The sequence below is a fragment of the Rhopalosiphum maidis genome, chromosome 1, assembly GCF_003676215.2.
Source record: "Rhopalosiphum maidis isolate BTI-1 chromosome 1, ASM367621v3, whole genome shotgun sequence".
In the NCBI taxonomy this organism is placed as follows: domain Eukaryota; kingdom Metazoa; phylum Arthropoda; class Insecta; order Hemiptera; family Aphididae; genus Rhopalosiphum; species Rhopalosiphum maidis.
The window spans coordinates 93,357,697-93,379,191 of NC_040877.1; the positions used below are offsets into that span (position 1 = coordinate 93,357,697).

General features: G+C 34.5%; 1 pseudogene; it reads right to left on the reverse strand.

Annotated features, from left to right (window-relative positions):
- Positions 1–567: 567 nt before the first annotated feature.
- On the reverse strand, positions 568–1,623 carry LOC113549268 (annotated as a pseudogene).
- Between the last annotated feature and the right edge of the window lie 19,872 nt (positions 1,624–21,495).

Sequence of the window (21,495 nt, forward strand, 5' to 3'; positions counted from 1 at the left end):
TAGAAATTGTACCATTTTGTAACCTAAAATTATAACTTAAAATGTTAGAAAAAAATGTATTATTATATATCATAAACGCTTTACCTATCTTTTTAAAATGATAACCTTTTTCTTAATTGTCTATATTTAGTTTTAATCTTTTGTGATCCATTGCAGTTTTTTTGTGCTACGATGTCAAGCTCGAAGTTTGGTTGTTAGTTATTTAGCTCTTTGATTAAAATAAAAATATTTGGCTTTTGTCTACCAACAGCTTTATTAAGAGCTGCATGCCATGTTTCAAGGTGATTTATGGTCCTTGCTCCATCTGTATTAAAATGATTACTCATATTGCTATTAAATAGACAAATATCTGGATCCAAGTATATTTCGGTAAAATAATTTAATTATTTTAGCACACCAAAAATATAATAATAAAAAATTAAGTTTTAATAAGTTCGTACAAATTTTGTAAAAAGTTATATTTACTTTCTGACTCAATTTGTTCAATCGGAACTAAGGCTTACGAATAAAGACGAAGAACAACTTTTTTAAAATTTATCGGCAAATGTTTAATCGTAAGATTTTGAACTAACCAATTTCAAAATCTATTTGGAAACAAGTAGAATTGAACTTTAATCCATTTCTCAATGCCGCTTCTTTTATTATTTCAAACATTCTCAAATATGTCGATGTACTTTTACTGAGCAATAATGCATAAGCCTAAAAAAATATATTTAAACATATACAATTAGTATTTTACTAAATTATAAAATTTATATTATAACTATTAGGGGTATCATCATTCCTATAACAAAGCAGTGTAAGGTATACAATTTGTGTAAAAATTTTTGGTGCTGACTTAAATGTGTCATCCATTAAAACTGTATTACTAGAACAAAGACGTCGTAAAAATCCTTCGGTACCGAATACAACGACTTTATTATCCGTACCATCAAATACTGTAGGTAATAATATTATAATTAGAAATAGTATTTATAATTAAATGGTTTAAACAATTTAGAATAAATACCTAAAATAAAATCTTTTTCATCATTAGTTGATCACCAATCACCTTCAACATCTAATTCAGACAGCTTTTTAAGTAACGTTGGCATTAACTTCAAATGTTTCCTTTATGCCAAACTTTTTACACTGGTATAAATTGGTATAGTATCCTTTACCTTATTTCGGCTTCCGTAGAATCCTCTATTCCTGAAGTCATAATTGATTTTCGGATTTCATTAAATGTCTCTGGTATTGTTTTTGTGGGATTTATCACCACTTCGTCCTTCAAATAAGTTATTTTCAAGTTATAAAACACGTATTCAAAACTAATTTTAAAAAATGGTATAAAACTCGTGAATAAAAATGTATAAATTAAAACAAACTCACTGTAATCTTATTTCGAAAACCACGTTCAGCCAATTGGATTCCATGCATCGGATTGATATGCGTTTTTGACATTATAGCATTATTGGAATCTTCTCTGTGTATTGCTCGACCTGTATATTATAATATTATATTATAATTATCAATACATTTATAATAATGGTTTTATCCTCTTGTTCTATCAATTCCATGTATAAAATAATCCAAAAATAAAAATTGGCTATCTCGTTCAGAAGTTATTATCAGCCATGTCATTTTAAATTTAATTTTAATATATAACTAACTGACGATGAACATTTTTCTACACTGCAGTCAATTTTTCATCATACCTTAATTATATTCTACCTACTTATGTGAGATTTGACTATATTATATAATAATTTTCTTAACTCCATTTCGATATAGCCAATAAGTGTGCATGACGGATTAGTATTGATATAATTCGTTGTATGATTTATTGTATTATAGTTTTTTTAGTTTGATTGGTTTTTGTGTCGCAAATAGATACATATATTTAAATAAAAGTGACAAAGCGTTTTTATTTGAAGATTACTCTTATTATAGTTATTATATTTATATGTAATTGTTATTTATAGTTTTTTACCATATTGATGTACACTTGTTCAGAAACAGTTCAACACATTTCCAAATTGTGGTTGTTTTTACTTTTGATTTAGGTGTTTCGGTAAACAGTATAAACAAAATAAAATCCTATACATATTTGAATAAATAATACATTTAGTTCTCTATAATAACTATGGGGTATTACTGTATACAGTCAGTACCTAGTACCTACCGTCCAACGTACATAATATCAAGTTAAAATACCATTGTATTGTGCTCCTATATAAGGATCAGGTTATAGTTGACAGAGTGTAAGCAATTCTATATCCTTTGCTAGTATAGAATTACGTCGTTTCCAACCTAATTTTACGATTTGTACGTCACTCCTTCCACTAAAAAAATAAAATGATATGTAACCTGCAAATTATACTATTATCAAGATTGCAAGTTGTAAGTTCGTAATAATCGGTACATACATTTTATAATGGATTTATCGAGTGTATAATTAGAACACTATATAATGATATGGTATAAAATATTTTAAAAATGCATTCCTGTAGGGTCTATGAAAAATTAACTTGTGATATAATATATACTTATACTTTTTATGCTTATTTTTTTATTTTGGGAGTAATAAATTGTAATTGTTATTAAAATATTATAAGTATATTATTATACTGTATAATATTATAGCGCTACAGCGCATTGACATATTGTGGGACACCAATGAGATTTTGTTCAAATCATACAGCTACTGGTCATATTTATATATATATATATATATATATTTATATATATATATATATATATTTATATATATTACTCCTTGGCTGAAAATTGCCACGAACACGTTTAATTATACGTGCGGGATTGACCATAAAGTACGGGCACAGAGAACAGCTGATGTATATAGTTTTCGACGACGGCGAATGCACGTGTAAATTACTGCGGACAGGACTCTGTAGTCTGCAGACAGCCATCGCACAAGTTCTAATTCTGTGTAACCATCGTCCTGTTGGCTGTCGGTAATACTGTCTGTATCCTGTCGCCGTCGATCTCGCGCACCTGCACCGGTTACACCGTACACGGAAACAGCAGCTGAGTCGAAGCTGCTGACATTTTTATTCCAAGCAACTCAACCAGTACCATCATTGCCATCAATACGTCGTTGCTAACGAAGTCATCACTATTGGGTCCGAGTCGTGGTCTACGTGTTCATCAAAAGCCGCTGTATGGTCCGTCACGATGCGATAGCAATAGCCACTGTGAAGCGACACGGTAATCCAAACGGCTTCATGTGTACATCGCTATCGTTCTTCTAATGTACTTATGTGTGACCAATAAAATAATAATCAAAACGATTATTACGGCTGCATAACTAACAGGTGCGTCGTTATATTCCAAACGTCAATAACGATAGTGACCAGCGTGTCATACTTTATAGTAATCGTTTGTTTGATTCATGGATGCCTCCCTGTCTACCATTTCCCTGTCTAATACCTCTCCCCGCTAATATTATATTTATATAATCTTGTTGTATTTATACAATCTTGTTAAATTTTAATTTATAATAAGTATAGTATAAAATTTACCATAAAACATTTTATTGTTGTTGTTCTTAATTATTAATAATTCAAATTAAGTACTTATTCATTTATATTACGTTCATCATATGTGGACATATTATCTTCTATACGTTTAGCAACATCCCGGTATATTTTTTTTTTGCAGAAGGTTTTTGTCCAGTGATGAATTGATTAATTTTTATCTCGGTTAAATGTTGTTCTTTTTTAACAATCTCAATAAGTCACCATATGGTAGAATGAGACGCAGCTAACAAAAACAAAAATATTCTTTGCCAACCTTCAACACTATTTTTTTTTTTTTTTAGTAAACCACCCATTTGTGAAGTATCATATTGGTTCCATAATTTTAAATCAAATATTGGGGTAGATGTTTATTTCTTCTAGTTATACCAACTGGAAGTTAGTCAATGTTTTTCAAAATAATCAATTAAATGAAGTGATAACTCTTCATTGTCTACATAAAACTGTTGAGACATTAATTCTGCGAATTTCTTAACAACATATGGCGCAGGAACAAAATCTAAAGCTATTATTTGATTTATTTTCAAAGCGAAATCTGCATCATTCGTATATTTTTTTTGACGTATTTCTGGGAAATTTTGTATTTTTCGCCATAAACATTGAAAAAAATGAAAAAAACAGCCTCACATTTGTGTACCAGTAAATAAAAATAATTATGCTAAAAAGAAAGATATTGGTCGAGGAAATGACTTACGGGGAAGTGATTACGAGGAAATGTCTGAGGGGGAAATGACAGACGGGCAAGTGACCTGGTACCGTTAGATTGTCATATTAATTTCATTTTTGTTATATATTTCTAGATTTCTCTATTGGTGGTAACAGATCTATTGTGTACGCGAATTGTTGAAGTGCATTACGAGGTCATAAAACTATTTCGGGTCTGTGTTTTGAAGAATAAAAACCGTTCTTAATTTAAAATATGTAAAGTTAAAAAAAGTCATGGGAAACATTTATAATTTATAAATAAAAACAGTAATCGATAAAAACTAATGTTATTTATGAAAATAAAAACTAAAAATGTTTAAAAATATTTTTGAATGAAATAAAAAAATTAAAAAGTGGTAAAAGCCAGCAAAATATTAATTTATTTATATTTATTATAAATTATTATATAAAACATGAATAAATACAATTTAAGTTTAAAATTATGTGTATAGCCAACAAAAAATGAAAATAAATAATACTAATTACTAAATCACTCTAAGTATTAAATAGCCAGAGGTGTAGTAACGGTACTGCGAAAGTAGCCTACCAAATTAGAATTTTTATTCTATTATCAAAACGACCATTTTGTAATTATACATGCATTTTTAAATATTTTCGTATTCATACACATTAGTACACAATGTGTGAATTTAATAACGGAATTATGAAAATACCTAATTGAGTCATCAGTTTTTCACCAAATATTTCAATTAACGCGTATATTACGTACATTTGTCAATTTTTGTAATTGTTAATAAGCGCTTTTTTCAAGATTCATCCCCAGGGGCACTAAAGAATTTTCTTCCGCTATTGCCAACATGTTCCTCAACTCTAACACATTATAACACTCTTAAAAATACATTAAATTATTTTTTTTCAAACCACTAACAGGTGTCCATGGTAGTGAATGATTAATACATAATTTTTATTGTTTAGTAAGTATCTATAGCTAATAACACCTATATTTAAATCTAAAATGACCAAATAAATATATATATAATAGTAATACATTATAACGTGTATCACATTACTCGTCTTATACGGCGCATTGTACAGACAATTTGATTACATTTATGCGTAGAGCAACATATTAATGATAATATAATACCTATTATAATGTCTATTAGAAATTTTATTGTACCTTCAAAAAGACATATTTTTCATTTTAGATGAAAAAAAAACATTTCAAAAAATGTGTATGAATACGTTTTTTATATATATTACGTGTGAACTTACAACTGAATGATAAATCTAGGAATACGGATGTCAGCATCTCTGGACCCACGAAAGCGTTCAACGACGCAGGACACATAGACTTTAACGACCTAGTGCCATATAGCATAGAGTATCAGAACCACAGTAGGAGGAATTGGTCAGCAGCAATGACAATCAAATTGTTAGTGGGTAATTGGCTGGTAACGGCATCATCCAGTTGAATTGTATACATTATATACATAGTATCCTACGTAACATTGTAGGATGGCGGTATCGAAACCACACGCATTTTCACTACAAACAGTAGTTCTTAACGGGTTTCCCGTGGACTTGGTATAAGTGATCCGCCAAAATTTTAAAATCAGTCAGAAAAAATACTAGTATTTATAATCAAAGGAATTATTAATTCACCTTTTCTTTTGCAAATAAAAGCTTACCTATATTAATATGTTACTTATAAGTAGTAACATAAACAACATGATATATAAAAAGTTTAATATAGTTCATTTTTTACTTTTAAATTTAAATACAGGTTATAATCAACATAGGAACACAACATATTTATTTTGACAATTAGTATTATTATATTATAATATTTTATAAATTTTTTTTCTAAAATAAATACGGTCTGGAAAAGATTTATAATAATATTATACGTTTGCAGGTATATAATTAATAAGTTTTTATTTGTTATGAACATTTACAATAAAATGCATTATTTTATGATTAAAATTTTGCATATTAATAAAACATAAAAACTTTATAAGGGTCTTAGATTTTGAGTTAAACTATAAGAAAAGATTTTTAAATTTAAAATTAAAATAATATCCAAGTTGGTTAATTATAATTGAATCATCGTTACCAATAAATAAGTTATATAATTCATTTTGCACGTGATTGTTTATTCTACTATTTTAAAGGTATCAACAATAAAAAGAGGTAAAGTAAATAATTAAATTAGGTGAGATAAGTTTAAATTTAAAATGTATTAAGTGTAATATAAGGTACAACATGCAATTGTTTGAACATGTAAGTAAAAAAACTTGAATTATTATAGCATACTCGACGGTTGTATTAAATATTATATGCATTTTTAAATGAAAAGATAAAAAATTAAATAAATAATCACAAAATCATCCACGTTATATATATATCAGGTTAAAAAATTCAAAATTGTTGGTAATTCTTCAAAATCAATATAGTTTGATAAATAAACAAACAACAACATCGAAACATTCACATTGTCATGGTGTTATATTTTCAATCGATCGGAAATAGCTCACAGATTATATAATATTATAATACATATTTATTATTGGGAATTTCCAACGTGCCAACTCGTAAAATATATTAAACTTACTGACTTTACATAACTACATAAATTTAAGTTTGTTAAGTTAATTTAAGTATTTTTAGTGTTATTTAAAATGTTTACACGTATATTTCAATCTAAAGAAATGATACATTATTATCATTAAAGAATAACACATCTAAAAGTACAGTACAAATCAAAATCATCGCAATACCCGTCGTCTGTGAAATTATCAAAATTCCCGGCCGCCGATGATAGACGAAATATATTTCTAGTTCATTTGCATTTCATCATTCCTATACGTTAAACATCATTACTAGATTTCTTCTCCACGCAATGTCACATATTATCGATATTAAACACATAATGGCTATTTACATAGCACTGTGCTCCATTAAATTTGACTTAATTAATAACGCATTTGGCGTCATTGACGAAGACGATATATCTATTAATATGGTACGTGCTTTTGACGTTATTCAAACAATGGTTTGCATGGAGAACAACAGCGGTACATCTGACGCGCACACGTACATGTCGTCAGAAAATGTAATCGAAGAAATCTTTCAAATCGGCCGATTGAACCAGACGAAGTTATTAAAACACCGGATATCGAGACCGTGGAGTTGGTCGACACAGAAAATGTTCAACTGCCACTCGTTCAAGACGCCGTAGTAAGCGATGACGTGGTTTGTCCTGTGGTGATAGAGGAGTTGGGCGATGAGGTGAGCGTCGGAAATACCAGACCATCCGGAATATAGCCAGCGATTGGAATTGCGGTGACTACGATTGCGCTGTTCTACGCGCCGCTGTCCAGTTCAGACATATATTATTTACTATTGGCTCTATGGACTGTCTCGTCGATGTATACCGTTTACCGTCCTCAGCCTGTTCCTTCCACGACAGCGTATGTTTACATTTACTGTATAACTGAATTATAGGACACATCGTGGTTGCAATTAGTGACGGTTCGCACAGTTTTTCTACACCGAGTTTGGTACCAGCTGCTTATAATAATATATGTGATAAATGATGCGTGTACGTGTCTTAACATTTTTAAATTTATTATTTGTACACATTTAATTAAAAACACAATACAAACAATAATAATAACTAAAATAATATTATAATAACATTATATTTAATTTATTTTAATTTTATGTATAAATATCGATACAACAGATTTTTGCGATGGGTAACTCGGTGTAACGAGCCGTGGCGTAATAGTTTATGTCACCAGGTAATATTACAATTCCGACAGTAAAATCAAAATAATAATAACAGTCGTTATACGATGTATTGATAATGAATAATGAAAATTATTCAAAACATAACAATTTACAATGTTATGATAATATACTTAAAAGGTTAGGTTAGTGATTATCTTATATCAATATTATATTATTATGAGTAAGGTCGATTTGCACTCATTTTAGTTCGATTGCACTCAAGCAACACTCAAAGGTTAGGCCCTCGCATAGAACGACATTTAAAATTGTCCTATGATAATTTATTGAAAATATTTAGATTAGATAGACAGCTATTGGAGCTGAACTATTAAAATTACAACACTTTATAGATTGATTTTCTAAATTTTTAGTTTTTAATAGTACAACTAAAATAAATAAATATTACTCATAAACTGATACATAAATATTTTATGGATCGCAAACTGGTCAGTTAATCCATATTATTCTATTTTAGACCTCCTATATTCCTAAATATAGCTGTTAGCTGTTAGCTGTGTTGGCCAAGACTCTAAGCCTGATTGGACGAATTCGGTTCACCAAGATGCTGAGTTTTAACATCAACAGCATAGCGTATAAAGGCAGGCCACTTTAAGCGCAAACTACTATCAATTTTTCAGGCCAATCAATTTATAAATTTGGTCTATTTATTCTACAATATTGGATTTTTAAAAAGCAAATATATACCCAGCACGGTACAAATGAAGCCACTGCAATAGGTAAAGTTATCATGTCGGTATAAGTGAACTGCACACTTTATTCGGCCACCCAAAGACCTTAGTGGCATGGTGGTAACCTGTAAAAGCACCGCGGTTAAAGACGCCGCCCGACTACAATACCCCAAATATTGCAGTGATTGTGGCACTTTACTATAGCTGCGAAGACAGGTCAGTTTTTCGGTATCAATCAAATTACAGTCCGGTTTATATCCGAGCCTGCGACACCCGTGAACTCGTTACACGATGGGGTGCCGGAGAACGTACGCTGGTGATTTGTCGTCAAACTCCGTAGTGCCTCATCTTTTTCATACTCCCGATCCTGAATCATCACATGCAAAGGTTTCAACGGAGTGACACAATTTTACGTACGTCGTCGGTTCGTCAACAGTGAAATTGTATCCATGGGTAATATCATGCTGTTTAAGTAAACGCTTCGAAAACCTTAATAAATTATAACCATACATTAATTCGTATTATAATAATTATAATAATTATAATATTAATAGTTAAAATAAGTATATCGTATTCCTATGTTGATTATAACCTGTATTTAAATTTAATAGTTAAAAACTATATTAAACTTATTAAATATTCTGTTCTTTATGTTATAACTTAATAGTAACATACTAAGTACTAACATAGGTAAACTTTTGTTTGCAAAAAAAAAGGAGAATGAATAATATCATTGATTTCTGACTGATTTTAAAATTTTGGCGGAACATTATTTATAGCTGTGTAATGCTTATATACAAATCAACTGGATGCCGTTACCAGCCAATTACCCACTAAAATACTTGACTGTGATTGCTGCTGGCTGTTGTCTCTTACCGTGGTTCTGATAATCTATACTATATGGCACCAGGTCGTTAAAGTCTATGTGTCTTGCGTCGTTGAACGTTTTCGTGGGTTCAGAGATGCTGACATCCGTATTCCTAGATTTATCATTCAATTATAAGTTCTCACGTAGTATGTATAAAAAAACAAATTCACACACATTTTTTGAAATGTTTTTTTTTTTATCTATAATGTAAAACATGTCTTTTTGAAGATACAATAAAATGTCTATTAAAAATTATAATATGTATTAAATTATCATTAATATGTTGCTCTACGCATAAATGTAATCAAATTGACTGTACAATGCGCCGTACAAGAAGATTATTGTGATACACGTCATAATGTATTACTATTATATATATATATATATATATATATTTATTTGGTCATTTTAGCTTTAAATATAGGTGTTATTAGCTAAAGATACTTACTAAACAGTGTAAATTATGTATTAATTATTCATTACCATGGACACCTGTTGGCGGTTTGAAAAAAAACTAATTTTATGTATTTGTAAGAGCGTAAAAATGTGTTAGACTTGAGAAACATGTGTGCAATAGCGGAAGAAAATTCTTTAATGCCCCTGGGGATGAATCTTGAAAAAAGCCTTTATAGGTGACATGTATTTTTGATGGAAGTATACCTACTTGTGTATTTTCCTCTCGAACAATTGGCTAATTTTCGGACGATTAAGTTTTTTTGCCATAAATACAATAATTAGCTACTTGTGAATAGCACATCACTGATTACCAATAATAATTTTTATTGATTTATATGTTATGTATTTATTTTCAATAGTAACTCGAATACTTTAGTTCTGGAATGGACTACAAACAAATATTGTTCATAATCGAATAATGTTAGAAATAAAACTCCCGTTCATTGTTTCATGGTTAAGTACTTTTGTTGAATTCCCATATTCCTAAATCAAGCGGATTATGAAGTAGCAAAGATTAAGTGTGGAAATATTTAAATAATATTTCCACACTTAATCAAATATTTAAATAATATTTCCACAAGAGAAAAAAAAAGAGAAGTAGTTAGTATATTATTGGAGTAAATTATAAGAAAAAGAAAGTTTTACATAGCTAAAATATTATATGTACGTATACTTACACAAAAAAACACGTCAAGATGGAATAAAAAGTACCGCACAATGGGGGACAAGCCTACCGAACGGCATGACAGTCGGTGCAATGCCAAAATACTCCGACTATTGCCTCTTTGACAGCGCCGTAGTTATCAATCAGTACAATGCCGGAATACTCTAACTATGCAGTATTGACTGATACTAATACCGTCCGATAAGTTTTTAGTGATGTCTTTCACCTTTAATTCGCAAGTCTGCCCGGATGGGTCTTGCTGTAGCAACATCAGGTGAAAAACTGTTGACCTGTGGTGGGTCGTACGGCCTTTAATACTCGTGTTATTGGTGGTTAACTTCCGCGAACCCGTGTTCTGTAACGGGACCGCAAAGCACAATCGCCGATAACAACACAGAATTTTAATAATATAATAATAGGTATTCAAATAATATATTAATAAAAAAATATAATAACAATAGTATGTCATGGATTAAAATTATAATAATTATAAAAATAACAATATATAAATAATGATTATCAATAACAAGATATTATATAATAGGTAAAAAGAATAATAACAATATGGTTATAATAATTATATTAAATATGGTTCAAACAAATAGGTATAGTTTAAAATGTTTAAATATAAACAAATTTGGACTTTTTTTTTTAAATATTGAATAGGAATAAAAAATTATAAATATTTTTTAATTGAAAAAACAAGAGTTACTTAAATCAAATACTTCACATCTATACATATTTATAAAATACTTATATATTAAAATATTGCACGGTGTTTACATAAACTTAATAAAAACAATTATTTTCGATAACCTAGTCATCTCTCTATTATTTATTTTTGGAATATAATAATATATTATTATAATTTTAATTTATAATATTATTATAATAACATTAAAATATTCAAGTTTAATATTTTTAAGCATATAATTGGCTCTAGTGCCTAGTTAGTTTGGGATCTAAATCTCTATTCTTTATTTTCTATTCTGTATACTAAAATAATTACTTGTAGATGAATAACATATATTAGAATATACAACAACATTCAATCAGCGTCATAGATGTCGGACGATTGCAGAAACTTAAGTAAACATAAAAACTTATTGACTTACAATATTTCATTAATTAATTAATTCAATTAATTCATAAGTTTAAACTTTATAATTCATACGTTTATATGACTACATGAGAAAGATATACAGTTTAGCACATATTTTTGTAATAAGCGATGAAAATTTAATTATTGTATTTGACTGATTATGTATTAATTTTCATTTAGTAACGGTTTTAAAACTCAATTAAATTAAGTACAATAATAATTATAATTAAAACTGATGTATAGAATATTATCAACAATAATAAAAAATAAACAGTTTAATAGGTATGTAGTTTATAAGTTCATTATATTTATTTAAAGAAAACAAATAACAAACATTATTTAGTTAGCGTATTATTTGATAAGCATTATTTATAAATTATAATTATAAATTATAAAAATTAATAAATAATATCGACGTATAATTTAGCGGGTGAACGAAAGAATACCGTAAACGGCATAAACCCGCATTCAATTTGTGCTTTTTCACACCTACATATCATTTATTACTTATATATGACCCATACGAGCTAATACCAAACTGAGTTTAGAAAAGTATTCCGTGCCGTCACTAATTTAACCTTAAACCTAACATGAAGTGATTCAGAAGAAACTTGACGAGCTTTAATATTATTATAATTAATACAAATTAACACTGCACAGAAATACAGCCACAGAATAAATTAAATGTCATTAATTCTATTATTTAAGTATATGAGACTCTAATTATTAATATTAGAGGCTTGTGTTTTTAATATAATTATCATGATATAATATGTTTATTATTATAAATATTAATACTTATTATTTTAAATTGATTTCTTAGACACAAATATTGCCACTTATTAAAATACATAAAAAAATAGTTGGTCGACTAAACATAACAAATGAAAACACGTTATCTCGGTGACCCTGATTTTAATATTATATTTTGAGGTAGTTACATGATACATGCATTATCAAAACAGTTACTTTAAATACAGATTCGTTGCCGTATTAAAATTATCTATAAATATATATATATATATACTTTAGAATCAACTTATTTGGGACACCACATAAAAGGGACAATAATAATAGGGAAAGATTGGCCTAGTCCGGACATGTATCGGTTTGTTAGTTATTCGGTTAATATGCCCAATGTGTCCTAATTAAGCGGATTCTACTGTGTATAGATATTATACTATAATGCATTATTATTACCAGTAAACGCAACACTAACGAAAATAATAATAATTTATGTACACACGCAGATCCTTAATCACCGTAAGCAACCAATTATATAACATATCGTGGCAGTGAGACTAGCGGCAATGGTGAAATGGACAGCGGACAGTAGTACTGGCGAGTCGGACAGCGAACAGCGGTAAACGATTAATAGTAGAGGCGCGTTCGACTTTAATAGTGTCATATTAATTGGCAGAGACTGTGCGGGGTGATTTGGTTGGAATATAATTTTCAGCTGTGCCTATCAAGAATTTCCGGTACGATGTTGATGCGCGGACATCGACGGCGACCGGAAGCAGACATAATATTATAAACATGTATTAAAGACATATCTTTAACCGTGGACATAACCGATGAGGCGATAATTATAATACATTACCAGAACCTGTGCGATGCTGTACTTGCTGCCTCGTATTTTCTGTCATCGGATATCGACGTCCGAGTTATGTCGCCGGTGATCGCCGATTCCACAGCACTTTAATCGAATATTAATCACCACTGTCATCGTGGACAATAACATCACACACCGCATCTGTTTGCCGTCCGTTACTATCGTTACGCACAGTAAAAAAAAAAAAAATAACACTCGCAATATTCTTCCACCTTCGACCGGCCATAACTCAAAGTAATATTATATTTCGAGGTGACTAGTGCCGTATACTAAATATTCTTTTTAACCTTGTCCCGTCCGCGTACACTGTGTTATGCCATAGATTATTTGTAGTTTCAGTTATATCTAATTTTCGTTATATAGTCATTATGTGTTGTATATGTATTTAATAAGATAAAACACTTGGAGAGTACCGTAAGTAAAGAATTACAAAACAAACGACTCAATGTAATAGCGAGTTAAGCAATGTCTGGACTCCGGATACTACCAAAATACATAAGTCATCAGGATATATTTTATAAACTTAGTGTTGTATAATATCGAAAGAACGATCGCATAATAAAAAATTATTATTAGAATTAATATCCAGAATAAAGTATAAACATGGTACGACATTCTACACAAATTTTCTAAAACTTACACATGACGGCAAATAAAATTAATATGATTTTTAAATCGTTAATACATTAGTCATAAGTACCTAGCCTCGTTACTTAGATTTAATTAAATCATAATATCAATACAATCATCAAAAGTATTTAACTTATAACGTTTGTCTTATCACTATACTTATTGTTGAAAAAACACAAAAAAAACTTAATATGTAATTCGATATTAAAATAAATATGGTTTCTGATTTCAGCATTACAAAGTAGAAGCACACCGACGGCGTTGTCGAAGAAGAACTGTTGCCCGGATTCAATGCGGTGCACGATCAAAGGTTAGGTTCGAAACGGATGCGAGAGGTTCGTTGATCGTCAACGGCCATCACTAGCAGGACGTACAACCCGACGATGACGATGTGCGATTTACCGATCTGCCGGCAGTCGTGTCAGTCACGCAACACAGCGTCGTGGTGTGCGAGCCCACCCCGTTGTCGCCGAGTAACGGAAAATTTTCGTAGCGATCGGTAATTCACTGAAGTACACCGTGTGCAGGAGAGCGTCGCCTCGACCCGTCGGACCGTCACCACCAACGAATTATTGCCGGTGTATCGCGATGGCTGGTGACATGTGTGTGCGTCTCGACCCGTTGTTGTCTCCGAATGAAAAATCAGTACGACCTGTCGAAAACGATCACTAACCCGCCGGTGGCATCCGCGAAAATGCAGGATCTGGAGACTTGCATAAGAACACTGTTGTTGGCTGACAGTTGTTCGACCGTTTATTAAGTTATAACATATTATAATATTGTCAATTGAATCAACAATCTGTTTTTTTTTTTTAATATTATGTCTTATAATCATATAATATATATGTCACATTGTCATAACATTAATAGACAATGTACTTGAGGGTAATCGAAATACTTGGTATTGTGCTGTTACTTATCTGTGTGATTAACGATTATTATGATATATTAACTCAAAAAGTTGAAGAGGTCCCTGATTAGTGAGTTCTAGTGTATGCTTGGTGTGTAGGTAAGTGTATGTATGTAAATACTATAATTTAGGTACCTACTAATGTGATTTAAACTATTTCAATAAACGTATAGTTCAATCGAAATAAGTAAAATATAATTGTTAAAAAAAAAAAAACAAATAAAAATACAGTACAAATCGAAGTCATCCTTTAAAAATATTATACCTAAACTGGCCGATAAGGATGATAAACGTAGGTACATGCTGGATAACCTAACCTAACCTAATGCATCCTTCTTATAAATACGTAAATTTAGATATTAAGGTGAAAAACGTCAATAAATGAACAGGGACCGTGGGCGGCCGTAGTATAAAAAAAAAATATCGACTATTGGGTGTTTTTTTGCGCGTAAACCGTTTAAGGGACTCGTCCAACAATGCGTGTAAAGTTTTAGTGTGGAAAAATAAATCCTTCACCACGAAAACTTGCAAAACATTATTTTTCAAAAAAGTGGTTTTAGCGTACTTAGGTGGTTTAAATTTGGATTTTTGGCAGTTTTCTGGTATAGGAGGAAGTTCCGACGGTCCCTTAACCAGGTTTTCACGTTTTTAGAGTCATCGCGTGTAGGCTTCCGTCTGAAAAATACGTAAATTTAGATTTTTAGGTGAAAAACGTCAATAAATGAACAGGGACCGTGGGCGGCCGTAGTATAAAAAAAAAATATCGACTATTGGGTGTTTTTTTGCGCGTAAACCGTTTAAGGGACTCGTTTAACAATGCGTGTAAAGTTTTAGTGTGGAAAAATAAATCTTTCACCACGAAAACTTGCAAAACATTATTTTTCAAAAAAGTGGTTTTAGCGTACTTAGGTGGTTTAAATTTGGATTTTTGGCAGTTTTCTGGTATAGGAGGAAGTTCCGACGGTCCCTTAACCAGGTTTTCACGTTTTTAGAGTCATCGCGTGTAGGCTTACGTCTTAAAAATACGTAAATATCGATTTTAAGGTGAAAAACTGCAATAAATGAACAAAGGTTGAGGCCAGCCGTAGTATAAAAAAAAAATATCTACTATTGGGTGTTTTTTTGGGCGTAAACCGTTCAAGGGTCTCGTCCAACAATGCGTGTAAAGTTTTAGTGTGGAAAAATAAATCCTTCACCACGAAAACTTGCAAAACATTATTTTTCAAAAAAGTGGTTTTAGCGTACTTAGGTGGTTTAAATTTGGATTTTTGGCAGTTTTCTGGTATAGGAGGAAGGTCCGATGGTCCCTTAACCAGGTTTTCACGTTTTTAGAGTCATCGCGTGTAGGCTTCCGTCTGAAAAATACGTAAATTTAGATTTTTAGGTGAAAAACGTCAATAAATGAACAGGGACCGTGGGCGGCCGTAGTATAAAAAAAAAATATCGACTATTGGGTGTTTTTTTGCGCGTAAACCGTTTAAGGGACTCGTCCAACAATGCGTGTAAAGTTTTAGTGTGGAAAAATAAATCCTTCACCACGAAAACTTGCAAAACATTATTTTTCAAAAAAGTGGTTTTAGCGTACTTAGGTGGTTTAAATTTGGATTTTTGGCAGTTTTCTGGTATAGGAGGAAGTTCCGACGGTCCCTTAACCAGGTTTTCACGTTTTTAGAGTCATCGTGTGTAGGCTTCCGTCTGAAAAATACGTAAATTTAGATTTTTAGGTGAAAAACGTCAATAAGTGAACCGGGACCGTGGGCGGCCGTAGTATAAAAAAAAAATATCGACTATTGGGTGTTTTTTTGCGCGTAAACCGTTTAAGGGACTCGTTTAACAATGCGTGTAAAGTTTTAGTGTGGAAAAATAAATCTTTCACCACGAAAACTTGCAAAACATTATTTTTCAAAAAAGTGGTTTTAGCGTACTTAGGTGGTTTAAATTTGGATTTTTGGCAGTTTTCTGGTATAGGAGGAAGTTCCGACGGTCCCTTAACCAGGTTTTCACGTTTTTAGAGTCATCGCGTGTAGGCTTACGTCTTAAAAATACGTAAATATCGATTTTAAGGTGAAAAACTGCAATAAATGAACAAAGGTTGAGGCCAGCCGTAGTATAAAAAAAAAATATCGACTATTGGGTGTTTTTTTGCGCGTAAACCGTTTAAGGGACTCGTCCAACAATGCGTGTAAAGTTTTAGTGTGGAAAAATAAATCCTTCACCACGAAAACTTGCAAAACATTATTTTTCAAAAAAGTGGTTTTAGCGTACTTAGGTGGTTTAAATTTTGATATTTGGAAGTTAGGTTAGGTAAGTTAGGGTTAGGTTAGGTTAGGTTACAGGTTGCAGTTACAGCAACATCAACAACAGCAGCCAAAGGTAACCTAACCTAACCTAACCTTGCCACCCTTCAAAAGAGATGTAATTTGTTGTTATTCAATAAATGATGGTAGCGGCCTCTACGCTTTGCTAACGCAGTTCGGAGGGCGTTTACCGATACCGTATGTAAAAAAAAAAAAAAAGGTTAGGTTAGGTTAGTTATGTTATGTTATGTTAGGTTAGGTTAGTGAGGTTAGGTTAGGTTAGGTTAGGTTAGGTAAGGGTTAGGTTAGGTTAGGTTAGGTAAGGTTAGGGTTAGGTAAGGTCCCGGCGTCCTTCGGGAGGCATGAGCATGCCACCGGGCGCGTCCCCAGGTTGCGGATAGGGGAAAGTCCTACAGATATGTAGGACAGCCGCGAGATAAGCCACACCTTCGGGATGGACGAATAAGCGGTCGCGGACAAGCTCACCACCGGGGGAGCGATCGACCCCCGGTGTCTCGGTAGATCAGGAGCACGAACGGAAAACAAACAGACGAAGTGAGGCAGACTTCGTCAGTGGGCGGCCAAGCCACTACAATCATTATGAACATTACAACCAACAATAACGAATCTCGTCCCGGATCCTTCCTACAGGGAGGGGTCGGTCTCCGGGAGACGGCGACTGGGGGTGGCTCGCCCCAGGAGTCGTTATCGGCAAGCCAAATCCCGAGTGAGGGAGTGTCCAGCATGGCTTCTCCACTCGGCAATACTACTGCTGAGACGATAAGGAAAACGGAAACAACAGGAGATACGGACAACGGATTTGACTCAGTGACGCTGGTAACGGCTAGCAGATCAACGGATAAGGAGACTCTGCAAGACCGCGGACGCCCAAACAAGCCTCCTAGAACCATAAATATAGGGAATCTTAAAGAAGAAGAACTTCTAGTTATGATCCAGGGGTACATCAATTCGATGTCAGAGTTTGCCGAAAAAACGCGCAACGTTCATAAAGAACTGAAGGACACCCTGAAAAACACAGGAATAGTGATGAAGCAGTATGTCAAAGTCAAATCCACGGGACGAAATACAAACGCGATAAGCAATATCAATACGAAGATGAATGATGCCTCATCGCAGACAGATATTGTCACTGAAACCAAGAGGCGGAGCAATGACGTATCCAAACCGTGCGAAACGAGATGCCAAGAGCCCGAGCTCCTTGGAGCGATGTCGGAACTCAAGGAGATGATCCAAACCCAGAATGTAGCCATCGCCGAAATGGCGGAACACATGAGCGCCATAGGGGAAATACAAAAGGAGCAACAGCTACAGCAACAACACCTACGGCAGCAGTTACAGCAATATCAACAACAGCAGCCAAAGGTGACGTCTCCGAAGGAGGAATTGCAGAAGAGCCCAAAGAGTCAACCGAGCCAGGAGAAGGAGGCACAGAGCCCTGAACCAACAACCAAAAGGCAGGCTCAGAGACAACGGATGAAGCGGAAGCAGAAGACAAACACGGACGAGCAAGAGCCACCAGAGGAGAACCAGCTGCCTGCTCCCAACTATGAGGAAACCGGTAAAACCGACTGGCATACGGTCAAGAAAAAAGGCACTGGGAAAAAACTGGCCAAAGTTGCACCATATGCAATCATAATAAAAATAACTGAGGACAAGACATACGCCGACACACTAAGAAGCCTGAAGAAAGGCCTTAACGACTCCGGGCTAACGGATGAAGTTGGAATGTCAAGGAGAACAAGGAGCGGAGATCTGTTCTTACAGCTAAAAAAGAAAACTAACAAAACCTCCCAGGTAAGAACCATTGCAGGAGACATAACAGGAGCCGAAACATATCTGAAAACAACCACGGCCGCGGTAGAGATACGAGGCCTGGACACAGATGCAACTCCAGAAGACTTAGTCGCTGCAATATCTGCTAGAATAACGAACGCTATCACAATAGATGACATAAAGGCGATCAAACCCGGCAACGGAGGGAAATCAATAGCAGTGGTCATTCTTCCGGCTAGAGCAGCCAATGAACTAGCTAGAGGACCGCGGCTGCGTATCGGCTGGGCATCATGCTCGATACGAATACGTACTCCAATGAACAGATGCGCACAATGTCTTGACTTTGGGCACAATAAAAGTGCATGTGCCGGACCCGACCGCACAGGAATATGCCTCAATTGCTGGAAGTGAGGACACACGAAAAAGGACTGTGACGCGAGGCCAAAGTGTGGCCTGTGTGAAGAAAACGGTGACGAAGACAAAGGGGACCACTTTTCTGGAAGTGGTAAATGCCTGACCTTCAAGCGATTCCTAGCGAACGGCGGGAACAAACGATGACCAGAATACTACAAGTAAACCTCAACTGCTGCAAGGTGGCGCAGCAACTGCTTTTGCAGACAGCCACCGAAAAGAAAGCTGATGTGATAATCATATGTGAGCAGAACAAGACACTGCCACATTGGTACTCGGACACTGATGGGAAAGCCGCGATCGCTACGCATCAGGCGATAATCCCAGAGGAAATAGGCAAACCAGGTAGAGGGTATGTGTGGGTCAGAATACGAGGGATCCGAATATACTCTTGCTACGTCTCCCCAAACATCACGATGGATGATTACAAGGATTTCATAGAGCGACTAGAGACAAGCATACGATCGGGATCCGGAGAAGTCTTACTAGCTGGAGACTTCAATGCAAAACACGCTGAATGGGGCTCAGCAGTAAGCGACCAAAGAGGACACGTGCTAGCATCCCTGGCCGCCTCACTGAACCTAAACGTGTGCAACCTCGGAAACACCCCAACGTTTGAAAGAGGCTCGAGCCAGTCCATCCTCGACCTGACGTTCGCCTCGCCGCTGACAGCGCGAGAAATAGCCGATTGGAGCGTATTAGACGAGGAAACGAGAAGTGACCATAAATACATCTTCTACAGGATGGGTATACATGGTGAAAGACGTAGCAACTGCCACATAGGATGGAGCCGGAAGAAGCTCGATTCACAAAAAATCAAAGACTACTTAGACGGCAAGGAGATGCCAAGAAATGCCCACCAGCTTATGGAATACATCACGGGAGCGTGCGACGCGGCTATGCCGAGGGTAAAGCCCACACGCAGTTACCACAAACCGCAATTCTGGTGGACAGATGAGATAGCCGAACTAAGGAAGGCATCGTTAACGGCAAGAAGGCGATACCAAAAAGCAGCAAAGAGAGGCCCCGCTGAAGAACAAAAACGAGTATTCAAAGAAGCCAAGAAAAGTCTACGGCTAGCAATAAGGAGAAGCCAAGAAAACTGCTGGAAGAATCTGTGCGCCGAAGTTGACCGCGACCCATGGGGGACACCATACAGGACAGTTATGAGAAAAATAGGTAAGCGGCAACCGGTACCTACGAAAATGATCCCCGCCATAATAGCTGAACTATTCCCGACTCATCCGGCGATAGAAGAAAACCCAAATCGGCAGACGGCGACAATACCCGCAGTCACGCTACAAGAAGTGCAATTGGCGAGTAAGAGATTACTTCCAGGGAAAGCACCTGGACCGGACGGGGTGCCGAACGAAGCGCTGAAGGTGGCTGTCAGGACACACCCGACGATGTTCCAAGAAGTATACAGCCAATGCCTAAACGAAGGAATCTTCCCAGATCCATGGAAACGAGCAAGATTAGTGTTACTGCGGAAGGGGGACAAACCGGCAGACCAACCATCAAGCTACCGTCCCCTGTGCATGCTGGACACAACTGGGAAGCTGTACGAGCGAATAATCTGTAACCGCCTAGAGGAAGCCATGGTTAAGGAAAAGACAGAACTAGCAGATAACCAGTATGGCTTCAGGAAAAGGCGATCTACGATCGACGCTATTAGCAAAGTCATGGAGGTAGTAGCGGAAGCCGGAAGGGGGACGATATATCAAAGGCAACTCTGCGTCCTGATCACGCTTGACGTAGCTAACGCCTTCAATTCGGCATCGTGGAGATCAATAACACAAGCGATGGTTTCCAAAATAATACCAGAGTATCTCATAAACGTAATCAGGAACTACTTCTGCGAGAGGAAGATACTCCATGGCGAAGCTCAGGAAGAGGTAAAGCTCTCAAGCGGAGTGCCACAGGGATCCGTCCTCGGCCCTCTGCTGTGGAGTATGATGTATGATAGCCTTCTCACCACGAAAATGCCAGAAGGAGTTAACCTGGTTGGATTTGCAGACGATGTGGCCGTAGTCGTGAGATCGTGGAGGGTCGAACATCT